The 21,390-nt window shown below is 38.0% G+C and overlaps 1 long non-coding RNA gene across 1 annotated transcript; it reads right to left on the reverse strand.

The window, feature by feature from the left end:
• Positions 1 to 7,298: 7,298 nt before the first annotated feature.
• Positions 7,299 to 21,282, reverse strand: LOC126824983 (uncharacterized). The gene is made up of 9 exons (XR_007681712.2): positions 21,266 to 21,282; positions 19,671 to 19,836; positions 18,610 to 18,701; positions 12,430 to 12,519; positions 10,929 to 10,999; positions 9,722 to 9,862; positions 9,282 to 9,396; positions 9,077 to 9,149; positions 7,299 to 8,521 (listed from the first exon to the last, which is right to left on the reverse strand). It is a non-coding gene; the product is annotated as an uncharacterized LOC126824983 (long non-coding RNA).
• Between the last annotated feature and the right edge of the window lie 108 nt (positions 21,283 to 21,390).

A 21,390-nucleotide genomic window follows, 5' to 3' on the forward strand; every position in this document is an offset into this window, starting at 1 on the left:
GTTTGGTACCATGATACTTATACTTGGTGGAATTTACGTGGATACGAATTGTAGAATTGCACGAATCTATAAAAATAGTTTAAATAGCAAAAATAGTCATCTGCTAGTGCTATTTTTAAACAATAACGGTGCTGTAGGCTAGTTTAACCAGTCATGCTAGCTTAGTAGTTACATCGCACTGATGTGACCAGTTAAAAAGAGTCTAAATATCAGATAACTGTGCGCGTCAAATAAGAAATCGAAAGTAATATATTTCGTCGAAAACGAACGTTATATTTAGATGTCTATGATACAAGGTCAGTTTGACGCGAGTCAAAATAATTTATTCAATTTATGAGGTTAAAAGCAACAAATAAAAATGCTTTTACCAATTTAGATTATCTTTCTTTACAAGAAAATGGAGGTGGGCGGAAATCTGCGTCAAGATATTTTTGCCGGGCGGACAATATTGGTGCCGGCCGGTGCCGCCCGGTAATTGTAATAGTAGGCACATCCCTGATTACATTTTTGTGGTTATTATGGTTGTTGATACCACGTGATCGGACAAGTAGACCCGTAGAAAATGGGATTTATCTGTTTTGATGACTGAAAATTGCCAAATTTCGACTAAATATAAAAAAACTTTCTTGAGGTATCATCCAGATTATAAATATTTGACATATTATCATTCAAATTATTACGATTTTAATAAATTTTAGCTGACAATAATTTAAAATTGGTACTAGCGATTCTGAAGGGAAAATACCGCTTATGACGTCACTCTAATATGACTGAAAAGCACTTATTTTGGTGCCATGCCACGCATTGACTGGTATAGAGCATTTTGATTACATTATTGACGTCGATCTCGGATTTTAAAATTCCATAACTTTGGATCTAATTAGAATATTTTGATGAAATAAAAAAAATTGGGTAGCATTTTATGTATATTTTCACAAAATATTTTAAAAAAAATTTTTTCTGTCATTTGAAACTTTGACCTGAAACCCCTACTAGTGGAAGTTAAATCCCATCTTTCTCCCAATTCATCAAACTGTTGTAAATCAATTATTACATCTTAATTTTTATTTGTGAACGAAGTGACAAGACCAGGATTAGTCAGGAAAAAAAATTCATGCCGGGCGGTAATCTTGGGCAGGTGGTGCACACCCCCTCCCCTCCTTAATAGCAGGAGGAGTTGAGTGGGGAGAAAGTTATTTTTCCGATCGAAAAAGGGCGATTTCGTTTTTTTCGTGACATTTCTTGGCGCAGTTTTGCTATTTTCTTTGCTCAAGTTTTTATGAGAAATGGAATTTGTTTTCCATTGAGAGAATCCATACTATGAATAAGAATTACAGAGCTTTACAATAATGAAATATTATAAAGATCCAGTCTGATGTCTGAACATGTTTTGGATCACTGTGCAAAATAGCACACACTGCCAGGAAGATAACTGGTTTACTAGCCATACTCTTCTACAATGGTGCAGTGCGGTAAACAAACTAGACTTTTTTAACCAGTCATGTTAGTTAATTAAATCGCACTGATATGACTGGTTAAAAGAGTCTACATATCAGTTAGATAGCCTTATTATTTTAATGGGGGGGGGGGGGGTTGAATGGCCGAATGGTTAGCACGTTTGCGTTGTATCATAAGGTCTGTCATTAAGTCAACTGGTGTGGTTTCGATTCCCTGGTTGTACGTGACAAGGAGTAGGGTCGCCTGTCTAACTTCGTGGGTTTTCTCCGGGTTCTCCGCTTTCCTCCCACTGCTCAAGCAAATTATTGAAATAAAATTGAACAATGACCTGGTTTGTGTCGAATGGATGTTAAACCCCATTTCTCTCCTAATAATAAACAACAATTTACATATGTATACGTGTTCTGAGAAACTTTACTAATGTCCGGTATCCCAAATATCCTTTAGACATGAGCTTTAAAGATCTATCATAACATTGTACAGTTTTCAACTTGGAACTTACACTTCATCCCGTCGTGATTACGACAGTGAAAATTAGTTGTTTTGGATACTATTGATCGCCATTTCACTGCCACTTAGCAATAGTAAAAATCACTATTGAGATAGGCCAACATTAAGAAGGAAACAAAATGGAAACCTCTTTGGCTTCAGGGGGGTTGGATGGCTGAATGGTTAGCGTGCGCGCGCTGTATCATAAGTCTGTCATGAGTCGACTGGCGTGGTTTCGAATCCCCGGTTGTACGTGACAAGGAGTAGGGTCGGCTATCCAACCTCGTGGGTTTTCTCCTCCCACTGCTAAAGACCCCTATGCGCAAGCGAATTATTGAAATAAAATTAAACCATATGTTAGTCCCAAAATGACCTAGTTGTGTCGAGTGGACGTTAAACCCAATTTCTCTCTCTTTGGCTTCATGTAATCATGACTGGTCTGCATAATTAACCATCATTATTTTTTTTCAGGTTTCCCCTAGTTAATCAAAATGGTGAGAAGTGCTGTCCGCCCTGCGTTGAAACCTAAAGTTGTCAAAAAGAGGACAAAAAAATTCTACAGACATGAATCTGATAGATATATGCGTGTAAAGGTAGGTCACTTAAACCGATCATTTGAAATATCTTGGTTTTGATTGGCTGGGTGTTCTGACGTGTCGGCCGTAGATGTTATTGATGGCTAATATATCTATTTTCTCTGGATTTCCCTTTTTGTCTCCTCCATTAAAATTGTTTTGTGGAGCCATGGTTGTTTAGACGCTGCTTGCTAATTGGAATTTCTTGGGTTGGCTTCCAGTTTTGGCATGACATGGACAACATATTGTCATCCATTCACGACGAACCAAGGTTCCGTGTACACATGGGTAAACACATAAAAGAACCCTTGAAGTTGGATTTCGAAACAGCACTGCTGTCCGGACAAAATGCCCCTCGTTGCACACTATAGAGCCCAACCGGAGCAGAAAAGTGAAATGATCAACTTCATTTCATTTCTGGGGGTTGGATGGCTGAATGGTTAGCATGTGCATGCTGTATCATAAAGTCTGTCATTGAGTCAACTGGCGTGGTTTCGAATCCCCGGTTGTACGTAACAAGGATTAGGGTCGCCTGTCCAACCTCGTGGGTTTTCTCTGGGTCCTCCAGTTTTCTCCCACTGCTAAAGACCCCTACGCGCAAGCCAATTATTGAAATAAAATTAAACTGTATGTTAGTCTCGAAATGACCTAGTTTGTGTCGAGTGGAAGTTAAACTCCATTTCTCTCTCTCACATTTCATTTCTATTTTTAATTGCAGAGAAACTGGCGTAGACCAAAGGGTATTGATAACAGAGTTAGACGAAGATTTAAGGGTCAATATTTAATGCCCAAAATTGGTTACGGTAGTAACAAAAAAACACGACACATCTGTCCTGATGGTTTTAAAAAGATTCTCGTTCACAACAAACGGGTGAGTTGATTATCTGACATCATCCAGCCTGTAATAAAGCCATACGACGACTCTAGTAATGACGGTTATGTATGAAAATCTATCAATTTGAAATGTTTAGAACATTTATATGCACATACACAATTTATCAATCTATAACATTTTTAGTTTTTACCCACTTCGTTATCTTTACATCACACTGAATTGGATTTTAACATGTATTCTACGATTTATTTGACCTTGGAAATCGGCCATCCTTTATACATATATAAAATGAAAGATGTATGTATGTTTGCCCATCACGCTTCATCACGTGGCCACAATCCGACCCCACATATGTGGAATCGAATTAACCAGCATGACCCCTTGAATGGTTTAGACCATGATTTATGAATGTCAAGGTCACAGATCTTGGTCCCTGGGCAAAGCCAGATATCCAGCTAGTTACTGCTAAATGCAAGTATCCGTGGCATATCCTGACAGCGATTGACCACATATCGAACAGGCTGGGGTTTTCCAAATATGAGATCTAACAAGATGGAAAACAAAATTACCCATTCCAAAATTAAAAGCATGTTAATTCATTTGCATTTATTTTGTATCAGTGAAATTTTGAATATCGTATGCCTGATATAATTAATATATTACATGACCTAGGGATATATTTTCTTTAATTTGTTTAATTGAGATTTTTCATTTGGTTCAATCTTCTGTTTTTCCAAGAGAGAGGAATGAAAGGGGGTGGGGGAAATTAACAATGACTACACCAGGTTTGCTGCCAAACTTGGGTTTGTGTAATTTATCGGGTGATTATCATTGTTGAATGATTTATATACTGCTAATCATCACACATACTTCTGTTGGTCGTTGTTGTATATAAAAGATTTCTGTAGGTTATAGCCCTTGAAATGATAAATCTGTTAATCATGGGTCTTACAAAAAACTGCCAACATCTGGCGGTACACCATTTTTGTAATAGCTCATATTTGAAACCAGTGTCTGTGTAATGTCTGTCACGTTGGAGATGGATTGATAAACAAGGGGAGACAACTCCAATTTTTGATTTTACTTTATTCTGAGCGAAGTTACCACTGTAGTTATGACAAGATGTATGCAATAATTTTTTATTATCGTAACCATGAAACTGGTATATTTGAGTCTTGGCCTCACTTCTCCATTTTTAAATTAGATTAAATCATTAAGTAAAATTCAAATAACTATCAGTGGCTTGAAGAAAAACAGAATTCCATGAAGTTTTCACAATTTAGGCCTTGAAGAATTTGTAAAAAAAGACAATTTGTAATTTTAAGTCCAGTCTTGACAAAACATTGTCATTTTCTGGTGATATTGTGTTCAGGAAGTCAGTGATGGATGCATTATTAAACATAAATTTTCTGTTTCAGGAGTTGGAAATTTTAATGATGCAAAATGGAACCTTTTCTGCCGAGATTGCCCATGGAGTGTCGAGTAAAAAACGAAAAGATATTGTAGAACGAGCACAGCAATTGGCCATCAAAGTAACTAATGCCAACGCTCGTCTCCGATCACAAGAGGACGAGTAAACTGTTAAAAAATAAAAAAATAAATAAAAAAAACATTCAAAGCATCTTGACTTGATTCTTTTTTTCTGGGCTTATTGACATGATGCTTCTCATGCTCGTACTAAATGATTTCCTATCCTGTTCTCAATCTGCTGATAGTCTTAAGTTCGAGGCATCTAAATCAACATCAACCTTGGATGAGAATTGGATTAAGTTTTTTAAGTGATGAAATTGTGGATGACAGTTAATGTCATGAGGAATTCCTCAAACTGACTTATATTTCCAGGGGCAGGACGATTTACCCAGTACTACCCAATACCACCCAATACTAACTAAATACTAACTAAATACTACCACAAGATTGTGAAAAACCAACAGATTTTTCAATTATATATAAAAAAAGAAAAATTGAGTTAATTCATGGAAAAAATGGAAGTGGTGGCCAGTTCCTCAATGTTCCATTTTATTCAGTTTATCACCCAATACTAACAAATATTAGCCCATACTATCAGAAATCAATCCATCAATAATGAGCCAATATAACCCAAAATGAGATAAATACAATTATTTTAATAATGGGTTTATTTGTGGAAAATACATTAATTATTCAATGTTTATCCGTTTCATTTATCACCGATACTACATAAATACATGTTTATCTGTTACAATTTTGCTAATTCCGCCAATTAATTAATTTGTTTCTTTATATAATTGAAGTAGTATGTTAGTTTTTCATAAGGTGGTATTTGGAAGTATTTAAATAATATTGGGTGAATATTCCTGCCGTGTTTTCGAGCACATTTTTTAGTTGTCCATAGTTTCCCTATATTTTACATTGAGTCGGCTCAATCTGAACGACAGACTCACCCTACCTGCAGAGAAGTGACTGACACAGTGAATAGCCATGATATCCATATGACGTTATCTAAACGTCACAGGTCATGAGGTCACATCAACAAACACATGTAAACACCATCATTATTAACATTACAAGACACAATGTTACATTGTAAACAATAGCCTTCTTGCAGCCTTTATGACTGTATAATCCGTACAGAACGTCTTATCGCTTCATCCAATGATTTTTCACAAAAATAACATCTATAACTCTAGATTTGACGTCGGCATATTGGCACTATTTTGTGCTTCGGTCGTGTCTATTTCAGATATACATAGTCAATTCTGTTAATGTTTTTAGCGTGGGGATTGACTAAAAGTTAATTTATTTTAGTTCTAAACAAAAATTTAAAATTTTAACGCAAATTTAAAAAAAATAGCCAAATTCTGACTGGGTTTACTGAGCAAAATGGCCATTCACTGTATACGTGCGAAAAAAAAAAAAGCCAGCTACCATTTAATTTTCGTACGTACGTGAGTCGGCTATTTATATTTAGCCAACCTAAATCATTATTCTACTTTCAATTTTTACGTGAATAATCAACTAGTCCTGGGTACAGCCAAACACGGTATCCATTCATTTGGTTTTTATAGTTCTCTTGTAGTAACTAACGCCCCTCCGTATCGTATTGCCATTCTGGAAGATTGTTGGGCACAAACATAACAGGTCATATTTATTGATAGTGAAAATTCTTTTTATAACTATTTAGGTGCCAGTGTGACAAGAATTTCTCTCGGTTCTTTGTATAGGCAACTCTTCTCTTGCTGTTTGGGTCTTGTCAGGAATAAACCCCCACTCCATTCTCTGGAACACTATCCTAGGGTTTGTGATGATTGGATTATTTTGGTGGATCAATTGGTGTTCTTGCATATACTATTAATGGATTTAGAATTGAAGCGATTTATCCAAAGAAATCAATGTAGATGAACCCTCGAATTCAAGATGGTGAGAAATTGGGATTTAGGTCTCGTTCAACATATCTGGACTAACATGTATTTCACCTGTAGATTATTGTTTTATCAATAATTGGCCCGGGGAATGGAGAGACAGGAATCTTTAGAAATGGGAGGAAACTGGTAGTGTTCCGAGAAAACCCAAGGGGTTAGGTAGGCAGTCCTATACTGATTGTCATGTACAAGCCGGATTCGAAGATTCAACTTAATCAACAGTAATGTGGTTGAAACCCAGCGGATTTTAACAAGCGGTTGCCATGCAAGATACACCCCTATTGTGCAAGTGATGGACGGAGATCCTAAAAGCGTGCACAATAAGCGTCCATAATTCAGTATTTTACGGTCCGACAGGCGCCAATATCAAAGGGGACTGTAATCTTTTGGATATCAACCTTTATTTCGAGTCTCGTCAAAACTGGATAAAAGTTGTGACCTGTAGAGTGTCGACAAACAAAATATGGGCGGACAGGGGCGACGACAATATACGCCCTCATGTAAATATGGGCGTATAAAAAGAAAACGAACAAATAAAACTTGATATTTATATTCAACGTTTATATATTTATGTAACCCAATTATATTAAATTAAGAGAAAGTAACAAAAACAAAATATTGGGTTACACGTGTATAGTCCGGCATGCATCAGACCAACTGATATTTGCATATTATAAAGAAATACACAGCATTCAACTAATAAAATACATTTGATAAAATAAAATGTAAAAATATCAACGTGAAAAGATAGATATATAGAGGATATTTGTCGTTTTGTCGTGAATAACATATTTTATTTCATCGAGAAGCAAGAAAACTTATATTTTCACGAATGCGTAGCATGAGTGAAAATATAAACGTTTTCCTGCTTAGAGATGAAATAAAATATGTTATTCACGACAAAACGACAAATGTTCTATTTATTTTATGATTTTACAATCATTTTAGGTAAAATCAACATGGACTACTGCTGGCCAGTGGAATAACACTTTTATTTCACTGATAAAACGCGGTATTCCACTACTGATCATAAAATAAACAAGAATACTGATTGGTTTCAGCTTCAAATCACATACAAAACACATAATACATTTGATTAAATACAATTTAAATATTATTTTGAAAAGGTTAGATATACAAAAGCAATGTTGAAGCAAGACTACCGACTGGTTTCAGCTTTTCATTAATGTTGTCAACCTGGAGAATTCCACCTTGGTTAATATGGAGCCAGAATTGTGAGATTATGGGGTGGACTGAGAACGGGTCTGTGGGTGTGGTAGGCCCGGGAGCCCGTAAAGAAGTTAATGTTCTCGCGTTAATTTGGGGTTGGGGGGCTTTTCGGTCTTGAATCTAAGTCATTTTAGATCTTAATGAATTGAAAAGATTACCACACGTTGAATTGACGCATACGCTATAAACATTAAGGTATGCTCAAGAAGATCCCATTTACAGTCAGTTTTTCTAAAATATTATGGAGCACTGGTGAAGAGACCCACGGAACCCCTAGAGCAGGGTCCTATGTTCCCGGGTTAACATTGGTATTTCATTGGCACAAGTATTCTGGGGAAAACAGACAGGGGATAATCATGCAGCATTGAACAGAAGTCTTGAGCACATTAAATATTTATAAAACTGTTTTTGTTATAGTTATTCTGGTATTTTATCTTTACCAAACATGACATCTGTTCTACACGAGTATTTTAAACCTTCCTCCAATAACGAGCCCTCGTGATATATTTTATGTTCAAATATTAAAACAGCCCCTGAAAAACAACAAAAACAACAAAATATTAGATTTCCTTGTATCATTTTCACCTCGGATTATGGAGCTACCTTGACGTGGTTGTCATTTTCCCATAAATACCGCGGGGAAATATTCATTCACTGGCTGGGTTAATTCACGTGAAAGTATATTGTTTTCTTACTTATACTGAGATTCATATTACGACTAATGACGAGCGATATTTAATGATTTTTTTGCAGAGTTACTACCCCTGTCACCGAAACATTGTAAACGTTCTACGGGCCAATACTTGATGGAATCGTTTGGATAATCACAAGGAAGAAAACTATGGAATCTTCGAGTCGCCCACCCAAATAGGCCCTGTACAGAAATATAGTTTTTGACACTGGTATCTAGAATGCGATGCATGGAACAAGAGTTTTGAAACTTTTCAAAAGATTGTTCAATTGTAAAGGAGACGCCTGTCAAGATTTGAGAGTGGACCATCAATTTTATGTGTCGTGATTGCCTCAGACCCCGACAACTGAATGACATCACTATAGTGGACGAATATTCGTTTTATTTGAATACGAACCTGTTTTAGGAACAAATTCGACTCGTTCATCTGTTACTCGTGATAAAAATGTTGTTGACCCACCTTTAAAACCCTGAAATAAAAACGCAAAAACATTGATAGGGATGATCGCGGGGTGAGTTAATGAACTGCTCTCAAAATTATATTACCTTTTTTCTTCTTTAAATCAAATTCTAAAATAATATTTCAAATTCATAAAACTGACCTCATTAAGATATAACTGTATAGTGATCAAACTTTTTTCACCATTTTCCCTTTGATAACATCCATCAAAATGTGGTTTAAAATAATCCCCATCGGTGTACCTCAAAAATCTCAACCTGACAAAAACACAACGTATAATAATCACTTATAATCCATATGGGCATGCACAATACAAAATGAAATTTACCGATTAACAAAACAATAGTGAATATCAGCGTCTAGTCGTTCCGATGCGAAAAAAATGCCGATGTTCCGTGCACACGTAGCGTGCATTTAAAACAATACCCGACAGTTGGAATTCGAAAAGTGTAGAAAAGAAGGAGGCTAGACTTCTATTCATTTAGTTTTATTTCACATAAGCCTTGGACATCACATATTCCCCCACCCCTAATCCGTTCTTGTTCCGTAAATTAAACCACGGCCCGTTAAATCTATAAATACCTTTCGTTTAGTCCAATAACAGGATAACCTTTGAACTCGGTACAAACAAAATCTTTAATACGGTTCCAGATCCTATCAGCTTCCTTTTTCGTATCCCAGATACATCGAGCACTTTTCCTAATATCCGTTCTTAACACATCTCTAAAACATAATTCAAAATTATTTTTAAAAATTACATTTTAAATACAACAAGCCAACAGTGAGACTGATGTCCCCCGCAGAAATACCAAGATAAATAGATGACAATTAGAAGGAGGGTTATTGTGTCCTAAAAAGTGTGACGGACAGACAGGCGGATGGACAGACAGACAGACAGACAGATGAACCCATTTTAATAGTCCCCTGCTTTCTTCGAAAGGTGAGGGAGAATAAAGAAACCCAGAAATCAAATATGTAAGCCGTACACTAAACCGTATAAACAATTTCCAGTTTCCACGTATAAATTATATGTACTAACTACTGATTACAATAAAATGTAAATGAGCAGCTGTAAATGAGTTGGACTACATTTTCCATCATGTCTGTGCCGATTACCAGCATGGCACGGGCCTGATTTCTGTAACAAAGTTTAAATACCAAATTGTCTTCCTAACTAAGTAAATGCATGTAATAACGATCAATGACAGGTTGGCAGTCACGGTGGCTCAGTGTGTAAGACTTCGGCTCGCTAACCTGGAGGTCCCGGGATTTTCCGGCATGGTCTCCCATTAAAAGTTATATAATTGGCAAGTGCACACATTGGCGTGTACTTAAAAGATCCCTTGGCAGTTTGAATTCGATATAAGAGTAGGTTTTACTGCCACTGTCCGGGTAAAATATCCCCCACAGCACACTGTATGGCGTTTGCCGTCTTCATTAGCCCATTGGGAGCAAAACAGTAGGACGTTAAACCTCATTTCATTTAATTCATTTCAATGACGGGTATACATCATGCATTGTGGTATAAGGGGAATTGTCCTGGACAGTCTATACAGTCAATGGTTTTTGTATACGGGACCTCAGTTTTTCATCCCATCCGAAAGACAGGACACTGACTATTGACAGGTACATTGACTGTTGACAGGTACCCCTTCCTGCACAACTGGCAAAGGGAAGCACCCTGGAATACTGCTAAGGAACTTTCTCGGACAAATGCTGGATCCACCCAGGGACCCCATACTCACTGACCCAACTTGGGTACCAAATAGAAATGTAAATTTAATCATACCCAACACACGTTGATAATAAGGCCACTTCATAACCACGTTTCTCTGTTTTATCAATAAATTCCTGACATTCCTGAAACAACAATCTAAAATATAACAATACTGTCGCGGTTTTACTCAGTTAGTTGTACATAGGGCCGACTTAGTCGTGGTTTTGAGACACTGTTACAAATGTGTTATTACATTACAAAACAATATATGTGAAGACAGTGGCGCATCCAGATAGATCCCCTAACCCCTAGCCTCCTCTCCTCCTCCTATATAGGGTTTTAACCTACTATTAAAATAGTATACAACTTTCACCATGTCTACGATATCACCCTTGGTGGAAGTGGACGTAAAACTCATGAAACAAACAACCAAACAACTTTCGCTTATTCTGTTTCTATCAATCATGTAAGGTTTTTGTTGGTTGGGGCGATGAAATGTAATGTTATATTCGGGTACAGACACTCAAACAGGCCCGTAGCTGGGGGGGGGGGGCGAGCGCAAAAGTTTTCTACCATAAAAAAACCAGATTAACATTGTCCATCAACATAAAAGCACCCCTGAGAACACTTCCCGCCCCCTTGTTGCTCTGAGCTAGTTACGGCCCTGTACTCAAAACAAATATACTGCGTTCCCTACTGTTGAATGTTTGTAGGAACATTGACGCGACTGTCACATTTTTCTTTCACCGATGTCGGGGTTTTATTCAGTATTACTGTTTGACACCCCATCTTTATTAGCCCAGTAGGAACAGAACAGTAGGACGTTAAACATCATTTTATTTCACTTGTCGGCACTAACCCTTAAATATATGTAAGTAACATAGTGGACCTAAATACAGTAATATAAATGAAAAAAACAAATGATGGGAAAAATCACTTCTCAGCGTTTATACAATAGGTACCGTATGGCAACAAGGTGGCAATCCGTATGACAACAGGGTGACAATCTGTTTATACAATAGGCACCGTAGCAACAGGGTGGCAATCCGTTTATACAATAGGCACCGTATAGCAACAGGGTGACAATCCGTTTATACAATAGGCACCGTATAGCAACAGGGTGACAATCCGTTTATACAATAGGCACCGTAGCAACAGGGTGACAATCTGTTTATACAATAGGCACCGTATAGCAACAGGGTGACAATCCGTTTATACAATAGGCACCGTATAGCAACAGGGTGACAATCCGTTTATACAATAGGCACCGTAGCAACAGGGTGGCAATCCGTTTATACAATAGGCACCGTATAGCAACAGGGTGACAATCTGTTTATACAATAGGCACCGTATAGCAACAGGGTGACAATCCGTTTATACAATAGGCACCGTAGCAACAGGGTGACAATCCGTTTATACAATTTGGCACCGCGATGGCAAAAGGGTGGCAAACCAATAGAATTGAGTCAAATCGGGTATCGAGTCCCCCCCACCATCCACCACCACCAACTTCAACTCCTCGCTGGAATTTTCAGGGATTTACCCTTAATGAGAATATAAAGAGCATGTTTACCTTTGGCGTAAAGACATTGTATAAACCAAACGCTAAACGATTCTTAAATTCACCAGGTAATTCTATATCTTTTTTAACAATGTCCTCTCTCTACAATATAACATATTATAATAAACTGACAGAAAAACTGTACATCAAAATATAGACAAAAACAACAATACACATTATGCCAACAACACACTTATTAATTAAAATCTAGAATATCAAAGTGCTGGGGCAGATCAACGATTGTGAAACTAATGAAGTTTAGAAGCCTTTATTAAATTCAACAAACTTTAAAGAACGCAAAGATTTTATTGATCAAGAACTAGAATATGTACCCAGATTTTAGTTTAAGTTCTCGTAAAAAGGGCCCCAGTGCCCCTGATCTAGGGTGAGGTCTAAATATTAAGACCACCTGCGCTAACCATAACACTAGACCCAATCCTTACCCAAACGGTAACCCACAATTCTGTATGGTGGCTGATAGTGGCCATGTTAAATCTCGCCCTTTTCATAGCGCGACAACACGACATCACGACAGTATTGACGCAATCATACGACACTTAACTCTGTCGTATCATCGTGTTATTTTTATCGTAACGTCGAGATGTCGACTTATTGTCCTAGTCTCTTTCTACAAGTCACAAAAATACAGCTGTACTCATTACATCAGATACATATACATAGATACATATAAATAAGACTCGTCAAAAGAGATAATAGGAAAACGTTGATTCGTTTTCTAAAAGAAAATGAAACATTTTGCGCCCAAAATTGAATTATATTTGGTATTACATTCAAAAAATCTAGAATCATAATAGCAGGACAAAAGTGAGTCAGCTATGTTAATTCCTTGAATAAGAAGTGGTGTCGGTAGGTATCGAACAAGTATGCATTGCCTCGTGTACGACACCCACCAATACTTATAGATTACTGAAGCGATAGTTTAGAAGCGATTTCAGAAGATTTCCAATTTATTTTATTAGAGTGGGAAGGGGATTATATAAAACCTCAAATCAGACCACATAAAATCACCGCATTGGTGTAGCACGCCATCCCAATAAGTGCAGGGGAGGTTTTTTATGAGGTGAAGAAAGCGATTTGCAGCTGTTATTGACCTTATCGCATATTCATCCGTTTGGCATCACTAATGGGATCGGGGCCTAGATGATTAAAAATAGGCCCAGTATTGCCTTCAGCTATGAACACACTCCGAAAGTCCCCTACGCACCCCCCCCCCTCTTATTTTGTTTAACAAATAATTTCGGAATCAATAAAATGGTAGGTCCCTATCAATGATGTTTGACACGACTGGAAATTAATGTGTCTAAAATTGATTAAACAACATAGGGTAGTAAATATTACATTTTGAATCCGTATCAATGATACATTTAGGGTGGTAAATATTACATTTTGAATCCGTATCAATGATACATTTACTCAAAATGTTCCTTCCAATGGATCACCATTTAACTTGAAAACAAGGGAAGCAGCCGATCGAAGAAAAAAAGATTTTAAAAAACAAGTTTCAATATGATAGTAGTGGTTCGGTCATGCATTTACATCTGTGGGTGTCATCCTTTCTTTGAAAGTAATGATTGTGCCAGATTTGAACAAAGTCCATCTAGATTCGCGGCCTGTAGGTAAAGTGTTGACAGATAAAACGTAAAAAAAAAACCAGACCTATAAAAATATATTTTCTAAAACTATTTTAATTTTGAAATTATATTATTTTCACATGTGCTAAGTGTTTTAGTGAATAGTTATAGAAAGGGTCTTGTAGATTAAGACTATAGCGCATGTGCACTGTGCAGTTTTAAACTTCCGAGACGACAAGTCGACAAGTCGATGATACGACAGTTTCGCTTTTTGTCGTGCCGTCGTATCATCGACTTGTCGTGGCGATAAGTCGATGATACGACGGCACGACAAAATCACACGATCTTACGATAAAATCGGGCGATCTTACGACAGAACAAACTGTCGTAAGATCGTCTGATTTTGTCGTATCATCGACCTTATTTTGTCGTGCTGTCGTATCATCGACTTATCGCCACGACAAGTCGACAAGTCGATGATACGACAAAACCAAACTGTCGTATCATCGACTTGTCGACTTGTCGTCTCGGAAGTTTAAAACTGCACATGCGCTATAGTCTTTATCTACAAGACCCTTCTATAAATATTCGCTAAAACACTTAGCACATGTGAAAACAATATAATTTCAAAGTTAAAAGAGTTTAAGAAAATATATTTTTATAGGTCTGGGGTTTTTGTTTTTTTTGTTTTTTTTACATTTGATCTGTCAACACTCTACCTACAGGCCGCGAATCTAGATGGAATTTGTTCAAATTTGGCACAATCATTACTTTCAAAGAAAGGATGGCACTCTCGGAGGTAAATGCATGACCGAAGCACTACTGTCACATTGAAACCTGTTTTTTTTTTTTAAAAAAATCTGTTTTCTTCGATCGACTGTTTCCCTTGTTCCAAGTTAAATGATGATCTATTGGAAAGAACGTATTGAGTAAATCTACGCTATCACTAAGACGGATTCAATATGTAATATTTCTCATTACTACCTATGTTGTTTAATCAATGCTATACATGTTATTTTTCAGTCGTATCAAACATCATTGATATCATTTTATTGATTCTGAAATTATTTGTAAAACAAAATAAGAGACGTGGGGGGGGGGGGGCGTATGAGGCTTTCATAGTGTGTAATCATCTAGGCCTCGATCCATTGTTTTTGGTGCTTGATATTTTGCGGGGGAGTCGCAGTGTCTAGGCAGGTAAGACGTTGGTTCGGTAACCCGAAAGCTGGGTGTTTGATCCCTTCATTGGACGAGAAAGTTCATCCAGATTTTCCGACGAGGTCTTGTCAGTTGTGCTGGACAGAGGGCCTGGCACGTAAAATATCCCTTGGTAGTTGGAATTCGATATAATGGTAGGCCATAGTGCGCTGTCCTGGCAAAATTTCGCTCATAGTATGGCGTATGCCCGTCTTCAATATGACAGTACTGGTTCGGTCATGTATTTACACCCGAGAGTATCATCCTTTCAGAGGATCGCGTGGCTACGTGGGCAAGACGCTGGCTAGCTAGCCTGGAGGTCGGGTGTTCGATCCCACACTGATCAGAAGTGAATATTCGCTAGGCCTCTGATAAGAATGACATCGATGCGACTTAATGAGTCCCCAATATTAACATTATTCCTCCGACAAATTTAATTCTAAAAATTTTTTTTTTATGTATTAGAAAAATAAATAAAGACATTTGAAGTATTTGTAGGTAAAAAATATTTCCTATGTAGCGTAAATGGGTATTAAAATGAGTAAAAGGCATCATTCTACCCGAAGCAGTTACGTCTTATATAAACAATGCACGCGCCATTGGTCCAATGATTGACACCGCGTGACGTGATTGCATGTGTTGAAAACAGTCATCTTTTACAGAGATATTAGACGACTTTTTTCACAGATTGGTTCGATCCCTGCATTGGCCGACAAAATTCATCAAGATTTACCGGCGTGGTTCCCCCTTGTCAGTGATGCGGGACGGAGGGCCTGACAATGACAGCTGTCTAGTCGTTCGGATGGGACGAAACACCGAGGTCCCGTGTACACATTGGCGTGCACGTAAAAGATCCCTTGGCAGTTGGATTTCGATATAAGAGCGGGCCGTAGCGCCGCTTCCCGGGCAAAATTCCCTCATAGCACACTGTATGGCGTATGCCCGTCGTCTTTAGCCCAGTTTAGGAGAGAACAGTAGGACGTTAAACTCCATCTCATTTCATTTCATGCCATCCTGTCTTTGAAAGTAATGATTATGCCAAATTTGAACATCTAGTTCCGCAGTCTGTAGTTATACCAGAGGGTTGACAGATAACACCTTAAAAAAAACAGATCTATGAAAATATATTTTCTAAACCTTTTTTAATTTTGAAATTATATTGTTTTCACGTGTGATAAGTGTTTTAGCGAATAGTTGTAGAAAGGGTCTTGTAGATTAAGACTATAGCGCATGTGCAGTTTCAAACTTCCGAGACGACAAGTCGACAAGTCGATGATACGACAGTTTGGTTTTGTCGTATCATCGACTTGTCGACTTGTCGTCTCGGAAGTTTGAAACTGCACATGCGCTATAGTCTTAATCTACAAGACCCTTTCTGTAACAACATGTATTCGCTGAAACACTTAGCACACGCGAAAACAATATTATTTCAAAATTAAAAGAGTTTTAGAAATATATTTTTATAGGTCTGGTTTTTTCTTTGTTTTTTTGTACGTTTGATCTGTCAACACTCTACCTATAGGCCGCGAATGTAAACTGACTTTGTTCAAATTTGGCACAATCATTACTTTCAAAGAAAGCATGACACTCTCGAATGTAAATGCATGACCGAATCACTACTGTCATATTGAAATGTGTGTGTTTTTAAATCTTTTTCTTGATCGCTGCTTTCCTTGTTTCATGTTAAATGATGATCCATTGGAAGGAACATATTGAGTAAATGTACGTTATCACTGATACGGATTCAATATGTAATAATATTTCTCATGTTTAATCAATTTTTGACATATTATTTTCCAGTTGTATCAAACATCATTGATACCATTTTATTGATTCTGGAATTATTTGTAAAACTAAATAAGAGACGTGGGGTGGGGTATGAGGCTTTTAGAGTGTATTCATAGTTGAAGATATTACTTGGCCTTTTTTTACTCATTTAGGCCCCAATCCCATCAGTGATGTCAAACGGATGCAAGCCTATATGCGATAAGGTCAATAACGGCTGCGAATCGTTTACTCCACCTCATAAAAAAACTCCTGCATCTATTTGGGTGACGTGGGGGGGGGGGGGGGTATGAGGCTTTTAGAGTGTGTTCATAGTTGAAGATATTACTGGGCCTATTTTTACTTATCTAGGCCTCAATCCCATTAGTGATGTCAAATGGGAGAGAGAGAGAGAGAGAGAGAGAGAGAGAGGGAGAGAGAGAGAGATAGGGGTTTAACGTCCACTCGACACAAATTAGGTCATTTCGGGACTAACATATGGTTTAATTTTATTTCAATAAATCGTTTGCGCGTAGGGGTCTTTAGCAGTGGGAGGAAACCGGAGGACCCGGAGAAAACCCACGAGGTTTGACAGGCGACCCTACACCTTGTCACGTACAACCGGGGATTCAAAACCACGCCAGTTGACTCAATGACAGGCTGTGAATCGTTTTCTCCACCTCATTCAAAAAAAAAAAAGACTCCTGCAACTATTGGGGTGACGTGCTGCACTATGATAATGCTGTGATTTTAAAGAATGTGACCCGATTTGGTTTTTTTACAATCCCCTTCCCACCCTGTCTTCTGAAATCATTTTTAAACTATCGCTCCAGTCATCTATAAATATTGGTGGGTGTCGTACACATGGCAATGAATGCTTACTTGTGTGATACCTCCCGACACCACTTTTTCTTCAAGGAATTAACTTAGTTAACTCACTTTGGTCCTGCTATTGTAATTCTAGATTTTTTAAATATAATACCAAATATAATTCACTTGTGGACACAAAATGTTTCATTATTTTGAGAAAACAAATAATTAATCAACGTTTTCCTACTATCTCTTTTATATTTATCAAATCTACTACTTAGGCCTATATATGATGTAATGAGTACAGCTGTATTTTTGTGACTTGTAGAAAGAGACTAGGACAATAAGTCGACATCTCGACGTTACGATAAAAATAACACGATGATACGACAGAATAAAGTGTCGTATGATTGCGTCAATACTGTCGTGATGTCGTGTTGTCGCGTTATGAAAAGGGCGAGATTTAACATGGCCACTATCAGCCACCATAATTCTCCGCAACAATCACGTGCTCTAACCGAGCTGCTAACATCTCGTGACCATGACGAAATCTGCAGACAGTCTTAATATTTACACCTGACCCTGATATAGTTCATATTGCATACAAATTGTGAGCCTACTGTAGCGGTGGTTCGTTGTACATAAAATAGAGAAGTTTACGGGCGAGTGAATACCTAATTATGTTAGAAAAACTCACACCAACTATTAATATTACGGAATAATAATGATTGAAATGAAAACGTAACCCTTGTCACCCAACACATACCGACAAGTAGGCCTAACACTACTGAACTGTGCCTAGAAAAATATATTGATATTATAGGCCTACCTGTTCTTTTCTCCATTTACTAAACATAATGTCCGAATCTTTTATTCTGCTACACTTGGTCCGAAATCAAAGTAAAATAATCAAAACCGTATCTGGAAGTAAAATAAAATGAAATGGGGTTAAACGTCCTGTTTTATTTCTGCACCTACAGGGATAATGAAAACGGGCATTACGTCATACAGAGTGCTTTGTTTGAGGAAAATCGTTATCGGACAGCGACGTTATATTCCCGGTCCTCTTTACACAGAATTCCAACTGTTTTAACAGGTTTTTACATACACGCCGAAGTAAACACGGACCTCGGTTTATTGTCTCGCCCGGACGACTAACCTGGAAACAGATGACATCATTTTATGCTAATCAAACCTGGATGTAAATGGCATCGTTGATGAATTAAACAATCCTAGCTTGACTACTGTGGAAAACGCTCTCAGATATAAGGAAATGGCGAACACTTTGCGAATAGCCAACAGAAGGAGCGTACGTACGTTACCATCGCTCGAAAACTAGATATATGTACTATGTAGGCCTATCGCTATACAGCTCTCCGCAGATTCGCGTGTCTGTTTTGTTCAGAATGCAGTCCTCCAAGAAGGTCATTTTGGTAGTTTTGACATTACCAAAAATAGCAAATAATTATTTTTTATTTCAGTGTGAAGAAGACAATTTGCCTATAGACTAGAGAGTAGAATTTCCATCTTCTCTGTTTCTAATTCCAATGCAATCAACATAATTGAAGTGGGAACATAAATGGAATTAATTATGATGAAAATGCACTCTTTAGTTTTATATTCTATTTCGCGCACCGTATTTTAATAACAACATTCATAAATACGCACGAGAATTCTACGTACGTGTTTTAAAACTGAGCAAATAATAACAAACTATAAGCTAGGTCGCTAACGGTAACTACTTAACCATAGTCAATTAACATAGCAGCCAGTCAGCCACTATTTTTAGGTACAAATAAACGCTAGTCATTCATCGATTTTATAGTAAAGCAGAGTAGGACGTTATCTGTTGTATTGACAGTCGCGATCTAAACATATTAGATATCTTACCGTTTTGTAAAAGACACTGTACATGGTGTTTTCGGCTATATTTACACCAGGAACTAGTGTTTCCGTTCCGTAAACACTGAAGATAGCAATCCCTAACACATCCTTCAATAACACTCTGTGAATTGTGATGTTAGCAGTCCTTTTCTCAACAGCTAATTGACTCTAACTATGGAAAGCAAAGGAGGTCACTATCAATTATTGTACTGCGCAGAACCCTAGAGATTATGCACGCGCAAACCACAATCGACTATAACCATTACACAAAACATAAAGTTAGGTCAACAGACGAATGTAGGAGAACTGTGCAACGCATTATAGACAGCACAAAACGGCACAATAATTTACTTTCACTTGTGGCACAGTAAGGCACCATATCGTTAAGCTAGATGGCGCATGTTCGATCACTATGTTGGCCGAAAAAGTTCATCTAGGCACAGGACGGAAGGACTGTCTAGTCGTTCGGACAGGCCGCTAAATCGAGGACCTGTGAATAATTTGGCGTGCCTTCATTTCGGTACCACATGTGAAATGAAATGGGGTTTAACGTCCTACTTTTCTGCTCCGAACTGGGTTTATGAAGACGGGCATACGCCATACAGTGTGCTATGAGGGAAATTTTGTCCGGACAGCGGCACTACGGCCTACTATTATATCGAATTCCAACTTTTACGTGCACGCAAATATGTAAACGGGACCTCGGTTTTTCGTCCCATCCGAACGACTAGATAGCTGTTCTTCTCAGGCCCACCGTCCTGCATCACTGACAAGGGGGAACCACGCCGAAAAATCTGGATGAACTTTCTCGGTCAATGTAGGGATCGAACACCCGACTATACATGTCAATCAGGATATGCTTCAAATCATCAACCAGGACGGTTAGTGCTAAATGATAAGGCCAGCTCAATTTTTCGTCATATGTCACGAGATGGAAACCGGACTAGCATCAAAACCTCGGCCAGTGCTCTTTTGACTTAGTTTTCACTAATTCACTCCCCTAATCCCTAACCTGCAATCTCGCCAACAATCACGTGCCCTAACCTTATTTACATCTCAGCGACCTTGACAAAAATTGAGCTGGCCTTAACTATTAGATTTAGTCAAACAGGACGCGATTTTGATACGTCTAAAGAACAGAAATGAAATGAAATGAAATGGGGTTTAACGTCCTACTGTTCTGCTCCTGTACTGGGCTAAGGAAGACGGGCATACGCCATACAGTGTGCTATGAGGGAAATTTTGCCCGGGCAGCGGCAATATCGCCTACTCTTATATCGAATTCCAACTGCCAAGGGGTCTTTTACGTGCATTCCAATGTATACACGGGACCTCGGTTTTTCGTCTCATCCGAAGGACTAAACAGCTGTCCTTGTCAGGCCCTCCGTTCTGCACCACTGACAAGGGGAAACCACGTCGGAAATCCCGATGAACTTTCTCGGCCAATGCAGGGATCGAACACGTGACCTCCAGACTAGCGAGCCAGCGTCTTAACCACCTAGCCACCGTAGCTCAGAGAGCACTCTAGACATTACTAAACTATTATAGAAGGAAGAGAACACCGCTATTATTAACCTATTACAAATAATGACGCAACTTACCTGCCTATATATTAACTTTAACACGTTGTATACAACAAATGTGCACTAGTACAGTTAATACAGTGTGATTTCTTTTGTTTAATTTCAGCTGTAAATATTTCTCCACGTTCAATGTTAATACGTGT

Source organism: Patella vulgata, chromosome 6 (genome assembly GCF_932274485.2).
Source record: "Patella vulgata chromosome 6, xgPatVulg1.2, whole genome shotgun sequence".
Lineage (NCBI taxonomy): Eukaryota > Metazoa > Mollusca > Gastropoda > Patellidae > Patella > Patella vulgata.